Source organism: Eumetopias jubatus, unplaced genomic scaffold, assembly GCF_037043125.1.
Source record: "Eumetopias jubatus isolate StellerSeaLion01/CBP00866 unplaced genomic scaffold, mEumJub1_p1.0 scaffold_7, whole genome shotgun sequence".
NCBI lineage: Eukaryota > Metazoa > Chordata > Mammalia > Carnivora > Otariidae > Eumetopias > Eumetopias jubatus.
The window spans coordinates 109,178,703-109,196,704 of NW_028274813.1; the positions used below are offsets into that span (position 1 = coordinate 109,178,703).

The 18,002-nt window shown below is 48.3% G+C and overlaps 1 long non-coding RNA gene across 3 annotated transcripts in view; it reads left to right on the forward strand.

Annotated features, from left to right (window-relative positions):
- The first annotated feature begins 542 nt into the window (after positions 1-542).
- The window catches only part of LOC114206503 (uncharacterized), a 44,986-nt gene continuing 27,526 nt past the window's right edge, over positions 543-18,002 (forward strand). For 2 of the 3 annotated variants that reach the window (XR_003608644.1, XR_003608646.1), the window contains exons 1-2: positions 543-734; positions 14,590-14,724. This is a non-coding gene — a long non-coding RNA (uncharacterized LOC114206503). Of the gene's footprint in view, positions 735-14,589; positions 14,725-15,699; positions 15,912-18,002 lie in introns of those variants that run through there. The other variant, XR_003608645.1, reaches the window with a different exon arrangement.

Sequence of the window (18,002 nt, forward strand, 5' to 3'; positions counted from 1 at the left end):
GCAGGAGCGTTCAATCTGTGTTTAATTAAGTGCATAGCTGGCAGATGACTTTGGATCTGGGAGATTTTAGGAGCACCGTGATCCTGGGCCGAGAGGGAAGAGATTGATTCTTTTCGGGGGGGGTACCCCAGAAAGAGAGTAATGGGACTACACAGTAAGCAACCTTAAGCTGGAATCTGGTGTGTCCTTGGACAAGTCATTTATACTCTGGGAATTCCAGTTTGCTCACCGGCAAGAGACAAAAGTTCTGCCTCTGCTGTGGGTGAGATTGAATGGCTCCGAAGACCCAGTGCCTGGGACACGGACGCCCTCAGCAAACATACTCTCAACCCCCACCCCAAGAAGCTTCCGGGTCCCTCTGATCTCTTTGTTTAGTGAGGGGAAAGGGGCCTTTATCTTCTGGACCACACATTTCAAAAGAATCTACAGTTGTGTCTTGGGAGTTCTATAAATTATGTAAATTTCTACCTTGATTGGGAAATCTCTCGTTTCCTCATGCATATATTCAGAGAAATGAGAACTGCAGAAGGACCGACTCTAAAGCCCGATCCTGCCTCCCAGCCTCCCCAGAGCTGGGCCCTGGGCTCCCTGCCTCCCTGCCTAGCAGGTGACAGTAGGGTCCGCTTGCCAGCTAACGATAAGAGCGAGGCCTGGGGGTTCCTGCTCTGGCACCCAGAAGGTTCCAAGAAGAAAGAAAACCATGTGAGACCTTGCGTGTACTTGCGGTGAGGCAGGTGAGGAAGAATGGGCAGGCTCCAGGGCCTGACATTATGACGTGGTGTCACCCTGAGGAGAGACCTGGGGTTCACGGGTCTCCCCTCCTCTTCCTCCAGTCTCTCCCCAGTTCATTTCCTCTGGTGAATCCCCAGCCTGAGCTGGTTTATCCCTGGGTTGTTATTTGGGGGTCTGTGGGGAATTCTGAGCACCCCGAGGTGAAAGTCACCGAGTTACCTGGGAAGACTGTGAGTAAGTCTTAGACTTAGTGACAATATCTCCAGGAAGGTTGGGGTGCAGTGGTTTGATGTGACCTGGACTGACTTTGGACTCCAGAAGCCAGACTTCTCTGGGCTCCCTTCTTGGCCCTGCCGGTTATGAGCCACGGATCCCGGTCCCGGGCAGCTCCCTCTCCCCTGTTTGATATTCTGGAGTACCAGCTTTGTAGTGGGATTTTCACCCAAGTGATGCTTTCTAACTCTCACAAGGCTGATGTAGGGTGACAGTATTCCCTTTTACAGGGGCAGAAACTGAGCCTTTGGGAAATAATGCCTCCGCCTCCCTTCCCCTGCCCCTCCCCTCCTCGTTCCCCTTCCTCTCCTCTCCCCCTCCTCCTCCTCCTTCCCCTCTCTCTCCATCTCCTCTCTGGTCCCCCTCCCTCTCTCCTAGACCTTCCATCCTCACAGTCAGCTGAGTTCTCTGCCACCTACCTCTGGACCCCTCGTCCAAAGTGCTACATTGACCACAGGGAAGAGACCGTGCAATAAGTCACTTGTGCAGGCTTGGCCCCACTGGTTTGACAGTTGGTCACCACCAGGCTTGGCCGTCGCCCAGACCCCCTCTGAGCAGGAGATCAAGGCTTCGGGCTCTGGCAAGGACATAAAACAAGGCAACAGAGAGGAACAATGGAGAGACTTTTCAAAAGCAAGCATTCCTGACCTTTGTCCAGACTCTGGGAACGTTTTGTTTTGAGAAAAATCTAATTCACACAATGGGGTTTGGGGCTGAGAAGGCAGGTTGACAGGCTCAGTAAATGTCAGTGAGCCCTGCATGCTGGGCAGGGCTAGGAGAGCCCCTGGGGAAGGCTCTGCTCCACTAGCTATAAATGACCCTGGGGACCCCCAAAGGAGTTTTATTTAAGCTATCGACGGGCAAAGAGTTGGAGAGAAAGTCCTGGGATCCTCTCTCTTCCCTCACCCCGCACTGAAGGCAGGCTGGACGTATTGGCTCTGCTCTGACTTTCCCTTCGTCAGCCCCTCCCAGAGCACTTAGGAGGCTCCCAGCTCATGCAAAGGGTATATGTTAGCCTCAGGCTGTGTTGGTGGGCGCTAGAAAGCCAACCCTACCCGCAACCCAAAGGAAATGCACACACCACCCCACACAGTTTGTTTCTAGGAGAACCATCCTTGGCACTTCCTCCTGCCATAGGGCCATTTCCCAACAGCCTCTGGTTACACTGGCAAAAGATCAGGGTCTACTCCCGGAAACTCCCTGGCCTTCAGCCCCAGCTCTTATCCCAGTCCCTCCGCTGCTACTTCTTTTAGAAGTAATAATTTCTTATTCTTGTAGTTATGGGCCCTGGCCCAGTATGGAGAGGAAAGTGGCTAACTGACGAGTGGGCCCACAGAGGGGAAGGGACTTGCCCAAGGTCACACAGCTTGCGGGAGCAGAGCTGGGACCAGACTTCCTGACTCCCAGGTGAGGGCATTTTCCTCCCAAGCTCCATGCCCCACCAACAAGCTGGCTGGTTCCTCGCTTCCTTTTTGCCTGCCTTCTTGGCAGAAAGCATCACCATCTAGAACCCCCTTGATTTTTCAGACCTCACTGAGAACATCAACAACAAAAAAGGTAACAAAACCAGAAAGAAATAAAATCGCCCATGATTCCCCAGCCCTGACCTGAGAAGGCTTCACTGCATAAATCTGAGAGAGAGGTTCCCCCCACCCCACCACCTGCTCTGACCAGGGTCATTTTGCAAGGGCAAGCAGTATACTTTGGGACTCTACCCCACCTTGCCTTTGTAGGGGCTTTATGTCTGTAGACTTAGGTTAGTATGTCTTCAAGAGCGCCAGCCCTTCTATTTGTTTTTCTGGGGCTGTTTTCCTTAAGGTTCTGCCTTCCTCAGGCAGAGCCAGGGACTTGACTGCAGTGCAGGAAGGTTATCTCCTCTCCCACTAAATTTCATTTCCTGTTAGGTGGCTAGGACCCTCCTGCCGGCTGTCCCTATAGAGGTGGCAGTCCTGTTCTCTGGCTGGGAGGTGAGGCTGCCTGGGCCTGCTGTGTAACCCACGCTGACTGCCTGCAATGCTTTGTGAGGGGGCTGGCTGTCGTGTGGCTCCCTCGCACTTCCTAGAATGATGGTATAAGTTCTGGCAATGGAGGGCAGAGGTTGCCTTATTCACTTTAATTCCCTAGGATCTGGCCTGGGCCCGGCTCAGAGCACAGGAAAGATCTCAAATTAGAACATATTTCCATGTCCTTCTAGTCTACCCAGGTTGTCCAACCCACCGGCTCTTGAGCCTTGCTTTCCTGCTTTTGCTCCAGCTGTTCACCCAGTCTGGAATGCCTTTCTATCAACTTTTGATACTCAGAGTTCTTGTCAACCTCCAAGGACCAATGCCATCTCCTATTAGAAGGTATGCTCCTTAAGAAAAAGGTTGAGCTCACTTAGGCTTGTATCCTGATACAGAAGGGCCTCAGCACATGTCTGTTGCCCAAACGAATGAGTGAATAGATGAACAAATGAAACTCTGATTCCTTTCTTTTTTTCATTGCAATTCCATTTTACCTCCTTCTCAGAAGCCTGCCCCACCCCAGCCTCTAGAACCCTCTCCTTTTCACTGGGCTGACTTCCTGGGTGTATGTCTTGATGCTATGATCCCTGTCTGGTTCCCGCATCCCAGGCTATGCTTGGCTATGTTGAAGAATTCCTTCTCACCGTCTTCCAACACTCTGTTGTATTGCCCGCAACTAAACTGTGTTCAAGGGGGAGTCCTAAAAGAAGGGCTGTGGGCCAAGCTAGCCAAAGGTGTTCCAGAGGGGCCAGCTGAGGCAGAGAGGGGCAGGTGGAATCATTGGTCCAGGTCGAAGAGGAGTCAGGTCTTGGAAACAGGCTGGGACACTGGCGACGGGAGACTAGGTGTGTACTACAGGTTCTAGAGCTCGTCGATGCTTTTCCGTCTAGAAGGGACAGCATTCCCAAGGGCTTTCGTTGGCAGAGAAGAACTGCTCTGCCAATGGTATTGGCCATCTGGGCACCCGAGGCGAAGACTTAGGGCTCTCAGTTGAGACTGGTTGCTCTCTGCTGGGCCTGGGGACTCTTGACCAGCAGTGGCCAGAGGAAGGCTGGAGCAAATCCTGTTACTAAAGTTGCCAGTGACACTGTAAGCTCCTTGAGGGCTGGGGTCATGTCACCAGCACATCCCAGGGTCTGTCAAAGTCTTGCTGAATCAAAGTGCATGGCATTAGGCCAGGGTAACCAGCTCCCGAGGTCCTGATCAGACACAGTGACATGTCACGACTCCTGCCTCCCACATCTCGGAGTTCCCACAGCCCGGAGCTCGTGGTTGGACACGTGACAGGTACAACATAAATATTTTGTAAGACTGAAATCAGCTTACATGTTACGTGGGGGCTTCTCTGCCTCTTGAGATCCAGATGAGATTGGCTTAGACCCCCCCCAAAGTTCCTTCTCCGCGGAGACCCAGGGACCCTGAGGTTTCTGAGACTTTCTAGGGGACACACAGCCTCCCGGCCCCTGCTGCCTCAGGCTCTTCACAGCTACTGTCTTCATATCAGAGCACATGGGCCCAGACGGACGTCGCAGCCTTGTCTCATTTTCCATGGAAGAGCTCACTGGCACAAAGCATTCGTGGGTGAGGCAGACTGATTTGAAGATACAGGGTGGGACGGGGGTGGGAATGAAGGAAGGATTTACATCACAGCAATGCAAACAACTCCGAGTTGAACATCAGGTGTTTCCATTCTTAAAATGCCCTGCTTGTCGCTTGCCGGCCCGCGCCTCCAGGGAGCTGCAGCTCTGGACCATCTTCCGCTCCCCAACCCCTCCCCTGCCTTCTCTGATTCTCTCTCTCTCCCTTTCCTCACTTTGAGCAATTTCTTTCCTCATTTCCTGCAGAGCGGGATGGGCTTGGCCCCTGCACACACCCAGGCCTTCGGACCTCCCCATCTGCTCTTTAAGGTCGCTCCTCAGATAGAGACCTTTTGCTCCTTAGAGGAGTTCTGGCAACAGCCGTAGGTCATAAAGCTTCATGCTTTGCCTGGATGCGGAGCACAGAAGCTGGAAGGTATCCCAGAGATCATGAGTCAAACTCAAGTCAGACAGTCGTTGGCCCAAGGTCCCTGGCAAGTGGGACAAAGGGCAGAAGCTGGAACCTCGACCCCTGGCTCTCATGCTCGCATAGATTAATTGATTCCTTAAGTAACTCAGGACTCCAATGCACTCTTGCAAGTGTTGTGATGAGGAGCAGGTTTTGAGGCAAGCCCACGTCATCCAAGCAGACAGCCTGACAGCCCTTATTGGTGCTTCTTCATCACTCCCCAATGCCCAAGTTGAATTCCATGAGCATAGCCCTTTTGTCTCTGCACTGGTCTTGGGCTGGGACAGAACCAGGATTCCAGCCCTACATCTACCATTGAAGATGCTGCTTGACCTTGACCCAGAGTTGTTTTCCTTTGGGCCTCTTAAAAAGAGGTCTGTGTCAGGCACTTTCCTAGCAGTTTCTAGAAATGTCTCCAGTGCCTTTGCAGGATGGCACACTTGACTCCAAATGTGTGTGTGTGTGTGTGTGTGTGTGTGTGTGTGTGTGCGCGCGTGTGCTTGTGTAGGGGGATTTAGGGCTTTTTACCCCAGTGCAACTGAAAGCAGCTCCATTTATATCTGTTCTAATGACTAGGGTCTCATAAGGGCTTCTAATCAAAAAAAGATTCCCATTGCTTAAAAAGCACTTGGAAACCTCTGTGTAGCTGACATCTGGGGTCCAAGGCTCTGTTGAAATCTGAGCCTTCATGGCTACAGTAAGGGGGGGCCGCGCCACAGGGCTCCCCATGGCTGTGCCTTCCTCATGGCCACCATTAGCAAACTGGGACGTCCATCACAAGGCAGCTGGGTGGGTGGGTGGATCCCCATCATGGGGGCTGTTTTGGGACTTTCTGAGTATTGGCAAGTGTGAATCAGGCCCCAAGTTTTCCATTTCCTCTGCCCAATACACTCTTTCATGAGAGCATATAAATATGTACTTCAGCAAAACACAGATGCAAAAGTTCCATAGTCCAAAGGGGGTGTGGGAGGGAGTGGAGGGCCGGGCCCAGGTGGGCACCCAACATTTCCACTGTGGGTGGTACACAGGGGTAAAAACCCTTTCCCTCCTGCAGCCCTTCCCAGGAGCAAGTGTCTGGCCAGCCCATGTGCCCTGTGATCCTTGAGTGTATCTCCTTGTTCTTAGAGTGCGTGGTTCAAGGGCAGCCGGGGTGGGACACAGGCAACCCCTGTGTGGAGGCAGGCTCTCCTGGCCAGCAGTGTGGCCCCCAGTCCCCGCTCACACACAGACACCGACAGCTTCCTTTGGCCTCGTACTGAGATTAAAAGGCACAATAAGGTGTGTGTACAGCACTTCAGAGTTTGCCGGAGGCCTGGGCATCGCTGTGCTTGCTGGTTGTCCCTCCATCCAGAGTGAGGGAAGAACTGAGTCCCTGAGGGTCATGGCTCTTCATTTGCTCTCACTGGGTTTCCTGTGACTCATCACTGGGAACATTGCTGGTGAGGGTATTTTCCTCCCTGATAATATACAAAAGTATTATCCTCCCCGGATAAATATACAAAAATCAATTTCTTGTAAACCCACAATAACCAGTTGGAAGATAAAAACAAACCAAAAACATAATCTACCTCTGAATGATTCTCCATGAGAATTGTGTGGAACTTTCATGAAGAAAGCCGCAAAACTTTATTAGTTTTGTCTAAGAAAATTTTCGAGTAAGTGGAGAACACAACTGGCTTTTGGTTGGGGACAAAGGAACAATGAAAAGACGTTTGTTTTTCCTGAATTAATACGTTGATCTGGCAAAAATATAATAAAAATCTCAATGGAAACTTGTGGTAACTTGACAAGACAACTCTGAAATGAATCTGAAAGAATAACAAACTAAAAATAGCTCAAGTGGGCACCTGGGTGGCTCAGTCCGTTAGGCATCTGCCTTCGGCTCAGGTCATGAGCTTGGAGTCCCGGGATCGAGTCCCGCATTGGGCTCCCTGCTCGGCGGGGAGTCTGCTTCTCCCTCTGACCCTCCTCCCTTTCATGCTCTTTGTCTCTCATTCTCTCTCTCGCAAATAAAATCTTAAAAAATAAAAAATAAAAATAGCTCAAGTACTTTTAAGAACAAGAGGCGTGGCTTGCTTTAGTGATATGAAATTATCTTTTAAAGGTACGGCTACCGTGCAGCATGGTACCAGCTCCAGGAACAGCAAGCGTCAAGATCACATAACTGGTATCTCTAAAACCAACTTTACTATGGGCATAAAAGCAACATGAGATCAAAGGAAGCATTACAAATCAATAGGAAAGACTTGGATTAAGAAGTGGTGTTGAGAAAATTGACTACTTGGGAGACAGTCCTTTTAGATCTTTACCTTTTTCTAAAGGAAATTTCAGATAATTACAGCACGAAACAAAAGAAACCCCGTAACAATGGAAGAAAACATAGGTGGACATTTAAATTACAGTAGATAACAGGGATTTAAGAAATGACAGAAGAAATTGCCTACCTCAAACCTCCCAATATGTATTTAAAAAGAAACTGCAAAAAATAAAAAAGGAAGCGACAAATTGAGAAAAATATTTGCAACAGATATGGTAAAAGGTTAATGGCCTTAGTGTATAAAGAGCTTTTACAAAGACTTAAGAAAAAGTGCTAACATCCCGGTAGAAAAATTGGTAAAGAACCTTCACAAAATAGGACATACAAATGGCTAAAGTGTGAAAAAACGTTTCATTTTACTATTTGCCAAAGAAATGCAAAATAAAACAAGATTCTGTTTTCACCTGTCCAATTGCTGGGACTACTGCTGTGGCTGGCTGCATAAATGTTAGTGACCATGCGACGAAGGTGGCGCATAAATTGGCAGAATCTATCCAGAAGGATTTCAACCTTTTTCGTAGCTTTGACCCAACAGTTCTACTTCTAGGAATCCATTGGAAGAAAACCTTGGAGACAGTATCGAATATTCATCACAGCATTATTTATCAGACCTGAATATTAGAAATAATTAAGGCATATGACAACAAAATGTTGATAAAATAGCATGTATTTGTGTTGTAGAATACATTTTTAAAAGCATATATCAAACAATATTCAAGGGACGCCTGGGTGGCTCAGCCGGTTGAGCGTCTGACTTTGGCTCGGGTCGCGATCCCAGCGGGAGTCTGCTTGTCCCTCTCTCTCTGCCCCTCCCACCACTCATGCTCTCTCTCTCTCTCAAATAAGTAAATAAAATCTTTAAAAAATACTTAAAAATACGGGAATATGCTTACCATGGAATGTTAAATATTAAAAATGAAACTGTGTGTGTGTGTATATATGTGTGTGCACGCGCGTGCGCACAGTGACTGTTTTCTACTCCTCTGTATGCAGTGTAGAGAAGAGGTGGAATTCACATGGTCTGTTACTTGATTTCCTGCCCTCAGTCCTCCCACCTGTAAAATGGGATCATAATGCTTGCCCCCGCCTCCTCCCCTCCCCACCAGGGCCGTTAGAGGATGAATGAGGTATCCCATGTAAACCTGATGTAAGTTCTAATTCTTCATGAGAGAGCTTCTCTCTCCAGGGAGGTAGAATATTCCTCAAGGGTGAGGAATCCAGTGGTTCCTTTACCTGCAAGACAAGGAAGAGGGATGGTGCACATTAAGATCTAAAGGTAAACTTTAAAGTTCTGAGACAGTTGAGTTCCAGCCCTGACTCAACCTCGTGCTCCCTGCATGACCTTAGGTAACTCACCATCCCTCTCTGGGCTTCAGCAGCTTGGAATCAGATGAGGGAATAGCCACGGTCCCCTTGAACGCTGTCATGATGCCATTCTCCTTGCACGGTTAAAAGTCACTGTTGTCTCCTAGTCTGTCTGAGTCAAGGCTGGGCTCACGGGGCCCTTGGGCCCCCAGATGGATGGATTACCCGATGGACGCAAGGATGTTGACACGGGACGGCAGGCATTTTCATTTGTTTCATTCACTTTTGTGTCCTCAATGCCTAGAACAGGGTCTGGCACCTACTGAGTGCTCGACACCTACTGACTGAATGAAGAATGAGTGGGGAGAGGATTGACGGGCAATCCTGAAAGCCAACCTGAGATGGGTGTCCTCGGGGACCTCCCCCATTGGCTGTGGAGCCATCAGGGAGGGAAGGAGGGGGTTGAAGGTAAAGGGGGTGCCGGTGAAGAGTATGTGTAGGAGGCTGCAGCTTGGTGGAGGCTGGGGCTTGCAGCACCTACTGTGTACACCCTGAACAGGTCAGGGGGCGGCGGGGGGGGTGGTCCCAGGGCCCTGAACCTGGCTCTGTGCTGCATCTTTTACCTGTATTATGTTATCTGAGCTTCACTCGATTCCTGGGAAGACAGTATTATCATCCCCATTTTATATACAAGGCAATGATCTCAAGGGGGGAGGAAAATGTGCCCCAAGGTCCACAGCTTGGAGGAGCCAGGATTTGATCCCAGGGCTGTCTGATTCCCAAACCCTTGACCTTGACGCTATACTCTACAAGTGTTTCTCTCCCTAAACTTCTTTTAGTAGAAAGGAAAGAGTCCACTTTTGCTGTGTGTACATCTTGGGAGGTATCCCGGAGCTGCCCCTAAATCACCTCTGGATATGAGTGTTGTGCTGGGAATGGGCCGTCAGCTGGTGATGGATCCCCACCGTCCATCATGCCCCCGTGGCCCTCTGACACGCAGTGCTGGAGTGTAATCAGAGTGATGGTGTCCTGATCTATGGGGGACGTACATCATCCCAGGGCTGGTACCTTGACAGAGTACCTTAGCTTGCTGTCAGCAGGACAGCCCCTTAATGTATTTCCATAATATATCACCCACTGAAGGTGGCCAAGGAGGCCCACGGACGCCAGTCAGCTAGAGCCCTTTCCATGAGTCTCCCTGAGTCAGTTCTTGGTCTCTTAAAATTCATGTGTGCTTGCGGAATTTGTGTGAGCACAGAGAAAGCAGAAGAGAAGGGGGCAGAAGCAGAGAGAAGCTGAAAGGTGAGAATGGAGATGGGGAGGAAGGAGGAAGGCGCAGGCAGCGGAGGGAAATGGAGGAGGGAGAGAACAAAGGTGGGGGGGGAGGAATGGTGAAGCGTGGGGTGTCCAGGGCTGGGGTATCCAGGCTTAGAGAACAGGAGGGTTGGGGAGCAGTGCAGAGGTGCTAGCTTTGTAGCTGGGCACAGACGTTGTTGTGAAGGACATTTGTGTTTGGCCTCGTGGGGGCCTCATTCCCCTGGGGACTGGGCAGGTGGAGGGAGGAGGCACGGGTGCTGGCAAGACATGGGTCAATGGAAACTTCTGCTCCCTTCACAGAGAACCAAGGGGGCTGTGTGGTCTGCCAGGACCTTTCTCATTCTGCCTCCCTTGCTCCAGAAGTCACCTCGGTGGGAGGGATCCCCAACACTGTGTCTTGGACCCCAGTACCCCATGTCCACTCACCCACTGGATAGCTTTACTCAGACAGCCCAACAGCACCACACACTCCGAGGACCCCACACTGTGGTCATCTGTCCATGCCTGGTCTCCCTCCCTTCTTACCGCAGCCAAAGTTCTCGCCAGGCTCCGGTGCCTGAGATCTCACAGTCATGTCCTCTCCACTGGCCCCGCATTCAGTTCTGTCAGTTCTTTTCCGTTTCTGTTGCCTTGATCCTAGCCCACATTAGTTAACTCTTGGGCCAGCCCTCAATCGAATATTTACTAAGAACACACTCTGTGCCAGACACTGTGCCGGGGGGACAGCTCATGGTGGTGTCGATCTCTCCCCTCATCAACCTATCCTGCACATCACTACCCAATTGGCCTTCCTAAAGTGCCCTTCTGTCGCGTCACTTTGTAATCCCTAACATTTCAAAAGAACGGGCTCCCCACTGCCAACTGGATGTCTATGTGCCACACTTAGGGACTGTAAAGAGCTGAATGGGAGCATGATTTGCAGGTAGGTGGGTCTGAGGGTCTAGGTCCAGTCTGGAGGGGTGCCGCCCGTGTTGTCCATGGCTCCTCACTTGGCTTCCGTGAAGAGCTGAAGGAGAAAGAGGTGTGAAGAACATGTAACTCTAGTATGAGATTGGGCACCACAGTACCCAGTCTCACTGTGCCATCACATTAAAACATAGTCTAGAAAACACAGGGCTCCTGGGTGGCTTGGTTGGTTAAGCGTCTGCCTTCAGCTCAGGTTATGATCCGAGGGTCCTGGGATCCAGTCCAGCTTCGGGCTCCCTGCCCCTGCTTCTCTCTCTGCCCCTCTCCCTCCTCTTTCTTGCTCACTATCTCACTCAAATAAATAAATAAAATCTTTAAAAAATATAGAAAATACAAATAGAACTGATTTCAATCTTTACTGGATCTCTTACAGGGCATTAAAGGAGATCCACATTACGACCCTCCTTAAAATCCCATTGTCTCTCCTTCCATCCTCCTAGCCCTGTAGTGGCTCCATGGTCTCTCCCCATCTAAACACACTTCACAGTGTCCTGCCAACACCCTTTTCAATATCGGGCTTTTCTGTGTCTCTCTCCTTCCTCCACTCCTTCCTGCTGCCCCTTAATTTTGTAGAGCAACTTATTCGCCTTGGGTTTCTCACATTCTTTTCACTTCATGCATTATTTGGGTTCTCTGAAAACACAGGAGAGTCTGGAAGTTGACCCAGTAAGCCTATGGGTTCCAACACCAGCTCTTGGAAACCCTACCTTTACTGCATCGAACTGTTTTTGCCCCTTCATCAAAATCAATTGAGCATACTTGTGTGGGTCTGTTTCTGGGTTCTCTGACCTGTTCTATTGATCTGGCTGGCTATCCCTCTGCCATTACTATTCAGTCTTGATTACAGTGACCACCTAAGCCTGAAATTTGATTCCTCCCATTTTATTCTTCTTTTTAAAAATTTTCTCAGCTATTTTCGTTTTTTGGTCTTTCCATATAGATTTTAGAATAATCTTGTCTACAAAAAAAATCTTGCTGTGATTTCGATAGGAATTGTGTTAAATCTGTAATCGGTTTGGAAGAATTGACAATTTTACTATGATGAGTCTTCCTATCCATGAATACAACATGTTTTTCCATTTATTATCTTTGATTGCTTTCATCCACATTGTATAGTTTCAGCATATAACTCTTATTATATTGACACTCTAAGGATCCCTTTTTGGGGGGAGCAATTCTAAGTGGTATTGTATTTCTAATTTTGGTGTCTATGTGTTCATTGTTAGTATATGGAAATATAATAGATTTTACATATTTATCTTGAAACCTGTGATCAGTTCTAGGAGTTTTTGTTTGTTTTATAGATTCCTTGAGGTTTTCTATGTAGAAAATCATGTTATCTGCACATAGAGGCATTTTTCCTTTTCTTATCTGCGTGCTCTTTTATGTCCTTTTTCGTGCTTTATTGCATTGGCTACAACTCCCTGAGCTATGCTGAATAAGAGTGGTGAGCACAGATAAACTTGACAGTTCTCAGTCTTACAGGGAAATAATTGAATCTTTCACCACTAAGTATGCTAGCTGAAAGTGTTTTGTAGTTGCTTTTCATCAATTTGAGGAAGTTACTGCTCTATTCTTATTTCATCAAATGCTTTCCTGTATCAATTTATATGATCATATAATTTTTCTTATTAATCTGTTAATAAGGTTGATTACATTGATTCATCTTCAAATATGGAACCAGCGTACATCTCTGGAGTGGACAGGATTTGGTCATGGTGCATAATTCCTTTTACATTTTGCTGAATTTCATTTACTAATATTTTGTTTAGGATTTTTACATCTATATTCATAAGGGATAATTGTGTCTTTGTCTGTTCTGGTAATTGGGTACTACCAGTGTCATAAAAGATTTAGGAAGTGTTCCCTCCTCTTCCATTTTTCTGGAAGGAATTGTGTAGAATTTGTCATTTCTTCTTTGAACATTTGGTGAAATTCTACTGCAAACAAATCTGGGTCCGGAGACTTCTTTTGGGGGGATTTTTAAAAAGATCATGAATTCAGTTTTCTCAATTAATTACAGATTATGGGACTATTCAAATGATCTATTTCATTCACTTTTGTGTCCTCAATGCCTAGAACAGGGTCTGGCACCTACTGAATCATTAAGTGAATTATGGTAGCTTGTATTTTTAAAAGAGTTAGTCCATTTCATCTAAGTTGTCAGATTTATGTGTGTAGACTTGTAGTGTTCCTTACTATGCTTTTGATGTCTTCAGGGTCTGTAGTGATAGCCCTTGTTTCATTTCTGACATTGGTAACTTATGTTTTTTTCTTTTCTTCTTTGTAAGTTTTTCTAGAAATTTGTCAATTGTATTGATCTTTTTAAAGAACCAGCTCTGTCTTTCATTCATTTTCTCTATTTTTCTGTTTTCATTGTCATCCAATTTACTCTTATCTTTGTTATTTCCTTCATCTGCCTGGTTTGGGTTTATTTTACTCTTCTTTTTTGAGGTTCTAAGGTGGGAGCTTAGATTAGTGATTTGAGATTCTTCCTCTTTTCTAATGTCTGCACTTAGAGACATAAATTTCCCCTTCAGCATGGCTTTAGCTGTGTTCCACAAATTGTGATGTGTTCTATTTTCATTTTCATTCAGTTCAGTGTGTTTTTAAGTTTCCCTTGAGGCTTCCACTTTGACCCCGTGGGTTATTAAAAGTGTGTTATTTAGTTTAGAGTGTTTGGAGATTTATCTGTTATCTTTCTGTTCCTAATTTCTATTGTGGTTGGAGAACACACTCGGCATGATTCCGATTATTTTAGACTTGAGGATTGTTCTATAGCCTAGGATATCATCTATCTTGGTATATGTTCTGTGGGCACTTGAGAATAATGTATCATTTTCATTTGTTGGGTGGAATGTTCTGTAAAAGTTGATGAGAACCTGATGGTTGATGGTGTTGGGTTCTTTTATATCCTTGCTTGTTTTCTGTCTAGTTGTGTATAAATTATTGAGAGAGGGGTATTTAAATCTCTAATTCAATTGTGGAGATAACTATCGCTCCTTTCGGTTCTAGCAGCTTTTGCTTCACGTATTTTGCATCATTGTTGCTTGATGAATTCACATTTAGGATTTCCAGGTCTTCTTGGTGGATTGCTTCTTTTATCATTATATAATGTCCCTTTCCATCTCTGGTAATTTTCTTTATGCTGAAGCCACTTTAACTGATTATTGTTATAGCCACTCTAGCTTTCCTTTGATTAGTGTTTGCATGATATATCTTTTTCCTTTCTTTTGCTTCCAGCCTGCCTATGTCACATTTGAAGTGAATGTGTTGTGACAGCATTTAGTCGGGTGATGCTTTTTAGTTCACTCTGCTAATCGTTGTTCTTTAACTGATGTATATAGACCATTTACATTTAATTTAATTATTGATATGTCAAAGTTTAAGTTTGTATTTTTGTTTTTTGTTTTCTGTTTCTTTTCTCTGGTTTTTGTTTCTCTGTTCTCTTTTTATTGCCTTTCTGTGGGTTACTTGAACATTTTTTGGAAAGAAAAGTGAGCAGGCACTGGGGCTGAGGGACCCCCTACCCTGCCTGGCCCTGGACACAGGGGTTGTCAAACCAAACCCTGCAGAGCTTGACTCCCAGTGTGAGCTTATTGAGTAGTGATTTGCTTCTTTGTCCACTAGGTGAGCGGCGGACAGAATCCTGGGTCTTCTGAGGTTTCACGTCAGCTCTTAGTCCCAAAGAATGCCTCTGTGGTGGCGCTTCAAGCACTGAGCAAGCTGGACTGCAGGAGGTGATCCGGAGGACCTTCACGTCCTGTCAGTAAAGAGAAAACGCGGACTTCAGAAAGAAGGGACTTGACTCAAAGGCACAGTAGATGGGACAATGCTTTTCCCTGAGTCTAGCAGAGGGACAGTTAAGGAAGGGTTGTCTTCTGGTTGAGGGGGCTTCAAATCCGGGGGGCCTTTGGCAAATGAAAGAAATTTAACTGTTTAGTTGATAAACATTGTGTTCCATTTGACCAGTGGGGACAAAACAGGACAAGCCAGGGGAAGGAAGTTGGGGCATCAGGGTGGTTTCTCAGGGCTGGGAGAGGGATACTGACTGCGGTGGGAGAAAGGTGGGAAAAGGCAGCCGTCCTGGGACCTGGAGAGAAAGGCCTGACCACCAGCATGTCCGCCTTCCTCAGCCAGAGGCCTCTGGGGCTGCTACCAGAGAGGATAAAAATCACATGTGAAATTTAGTAGATACTCATCTATAAGACAAAGAATGGGAATTTGGAGGATCTGTGTCTGCCTGTCACAGGTTAACAAGGGGGCAGCGTTGAGTCCCGTCTAAGTCGTATGGGGAAGGATGGTAGTGAACCGCAATGGCCTTTTCTGGAACAAAAAGGGGTGAGGGTGGGGTTTCTTTAACCCTCGCGCTTCCCAGGATCACAGGTGTAGGAAACATTCAACAGGGTCAGTCCCATCCTAGAAATTGAGTTGAATCCTGCAGGAAGCCTGGATCAAACCCAGCGTTTGTCAAGGAGGACAATCAGGGCTCTCAGCGGGCATGGGCCCCCCCTCCCTGTGATTGGCTCCCGGCTCCCGGCAGAAGGCCCCCTGAGCGCTGGTGGGCGGGGCCGGGGGCGGGGGGTTTCCCAGCCAGTAACAGGGCTCCTAGGCCCGCAGCGGCTGCGCCTAGCTCAGGGATTAGCTTCCCTCCTCCCACTCCCCCTACCCTCCCAACTCCTGGCCGCCCCATTCCCTGCCTGCCACACAGCTGTTTTGCCAACATTGCTGCCTGATTATCTTTCAAGTGGCTTCTTGGAGCAGATGTTCCGGTTCCTTCCTGCATCGAAAACAAACAGGCGCTCTGTTGTCATTTGCTCTCCTGGGAAAATCCCTCTGCTGGCGCAAATTCTTCTTGAGAGGTTCAGGGACTTCTGTGAAGTCTCTCCCGGCTGCTCCTTGCCAGGAATTTGCCTCCAGATGGATGACAGGGGCTCCTCAGGTCTTCCGAGGTGTGTGCCCCCTCCTGGGCGTGGGCTGGGGAAGTACACTTGTAACAGAATCAGATTCAGACCTGGGGGAAGCCGGGGGGGGGGGGGCTTACTCCTGTCACTGCCTTCCGGATCCTATTTAACCTTTTGAAAAACATAAACATCTCACCGACTTTGATTCTGAAAGATCCCCCAGCGGTTTGTCCCCCAGTTGAAAAACCTCTGTTCGTTTCCAGGAGCCTCACCAACAAGGAAATGTTGCTGGCTTGCTTTTTGAGGTTTGCGTTATGAAAGCAATAGGTTTTCAGTTTCTGTTTTATGAATATGAAAGGTGAATGTGTCTTTCAAAAGGTACCCATTTCATGACCTCACCTTATTGAGAATCAGGGCTCTGGGTCCACCAGGCAGCTGCTTGGCGAGTGGTCAGGATGACCTGTGAGAGGCCAGGAAGTGGCTGCTTTTGCAACCTGCTATGTGTGCAGAAGAAATTGCAGCCTCCGCAACTCACTCCTGGACGTGAGGCCTGGGGCGCGGGGGGCCGTGGGGCCTCTAGCTCCTATACCAGTTGGTTGCAGCCTGTTAAGGGCTCTGGGAGGAGAAGGGAGAGACACCGGCTGGGACAAGCCAGGAGGAAGAAGCTGGGCCATCAGGGTGGTTTCTCAGGGCTGGGAGAGGGATACTGACGGCGGTGGGAGAAGTGTGGGAAAAGGCAGCTGTCCTGGGACCTGGAGAGAAAGGCCTGACCACCAGCATGTCCGCCTTCCTCAGCCAGAGGCCTCTGGGGCTGCTACCAGAGAGAAGAAAATCACATGTGAAATTTGATCTGTCCCCAAACGTTCATCGATTTGGATAACAGATCTTGCTGTCGCCCATTCCGTTCCACTCCCCCACTTTGTCACCAAAGTGTCCTCCTCTGGCTAGCTCAGTACCCACCTCACTTCCACTCTGGCTGGGCCCAGCATTGCCCAGAGGCGTGAGCCTTGCCGCACGTCTCAGGCCTATCTGGTGCTCATCCTGCTTAGCAGAGTTGGGCTCAGTTGACCATGTGGTCATGATACCCCCTCGTCTCTTGATCTCTGAGACCCCAGCCTCTCCTGATTTCTTCCTGTGTCTCTGGCTACTCCTTCTCTGTCACCTTTGCTGCCTTCTCCTTCTTGATGTGCAAATGTCCACGTTTCTCAGTGAGAGAGGGCTCTGCCCTCTGTTCTGTTGTAGACAAGGGTTTCACACACGTTAGACAGCATACAAGCACTCCGGGGTGATCGCTAAACATGCGGGCTCTGGAGCCCCGCCCCTAGAGATTTGTCTCAGGGCCAGGGGGCCCAGAAATTTGTATGTTCAACAAGCACCTGGAGGGATTCCAAGGCTAGGATCCACGGAACGTGCTTTGATGAAGTTCTGCATTGCACTACTGCATATATGATTTTATCTGATCCCAAGGCAGAGCACAATACTTATATGCTGACAAGTCCTCAATTGATATTTCCAGCTCAGACTCCTCAGAGATCCAGGCCTGTATGTCCAGATCTCCTTGGCATCTCTATTTGGACATGACCCAGGCATCTGAACCTCAGGATTCCCAAAAGTAAACTTGATTTTTCCTTCCCAGAACATCTCTCCCTAGCTTCATCTCAGGAAATAGAAGCCAAGCCCCTGGGGCTCCTTCAGATTCCCCTCTCTGCCCACTCCAGGTCCAAAACATCCACAAATCCGGCATCCGAGTTTACCTTCAGAGTATTTCTCCAGTTGGCTGTGTGTCTCCCACTCGGGTGCCCCTGTCCCTCTGTGCCAAGCCACCAGCGTCATGACCTAGGCGACCTCAGGAGATGCCTGCATGGTCCCCTTGCCCTAAGTCATTCCTTGACACCAGCCAAGGAGGAAACTCTCTTCAGAGGCTTCTTATTGTACTTAGGATGAAATCCAATCCCCCTGCCCCATGACATCAGCCCCTGCCTGTCTCTGCCTGTCTCTGCCCTGGCTGTCCTGTCGCCCTGGGCCTTATACCCTGAACTCTGCTCAGTTTCCAGAACAGGCCAAACACTTTCCTGCCTCTGGGCTTCTGTACATACTGTTCCCTCTGCCTAGAATGCTTTTCCCTGGTTGTTCAAGGGT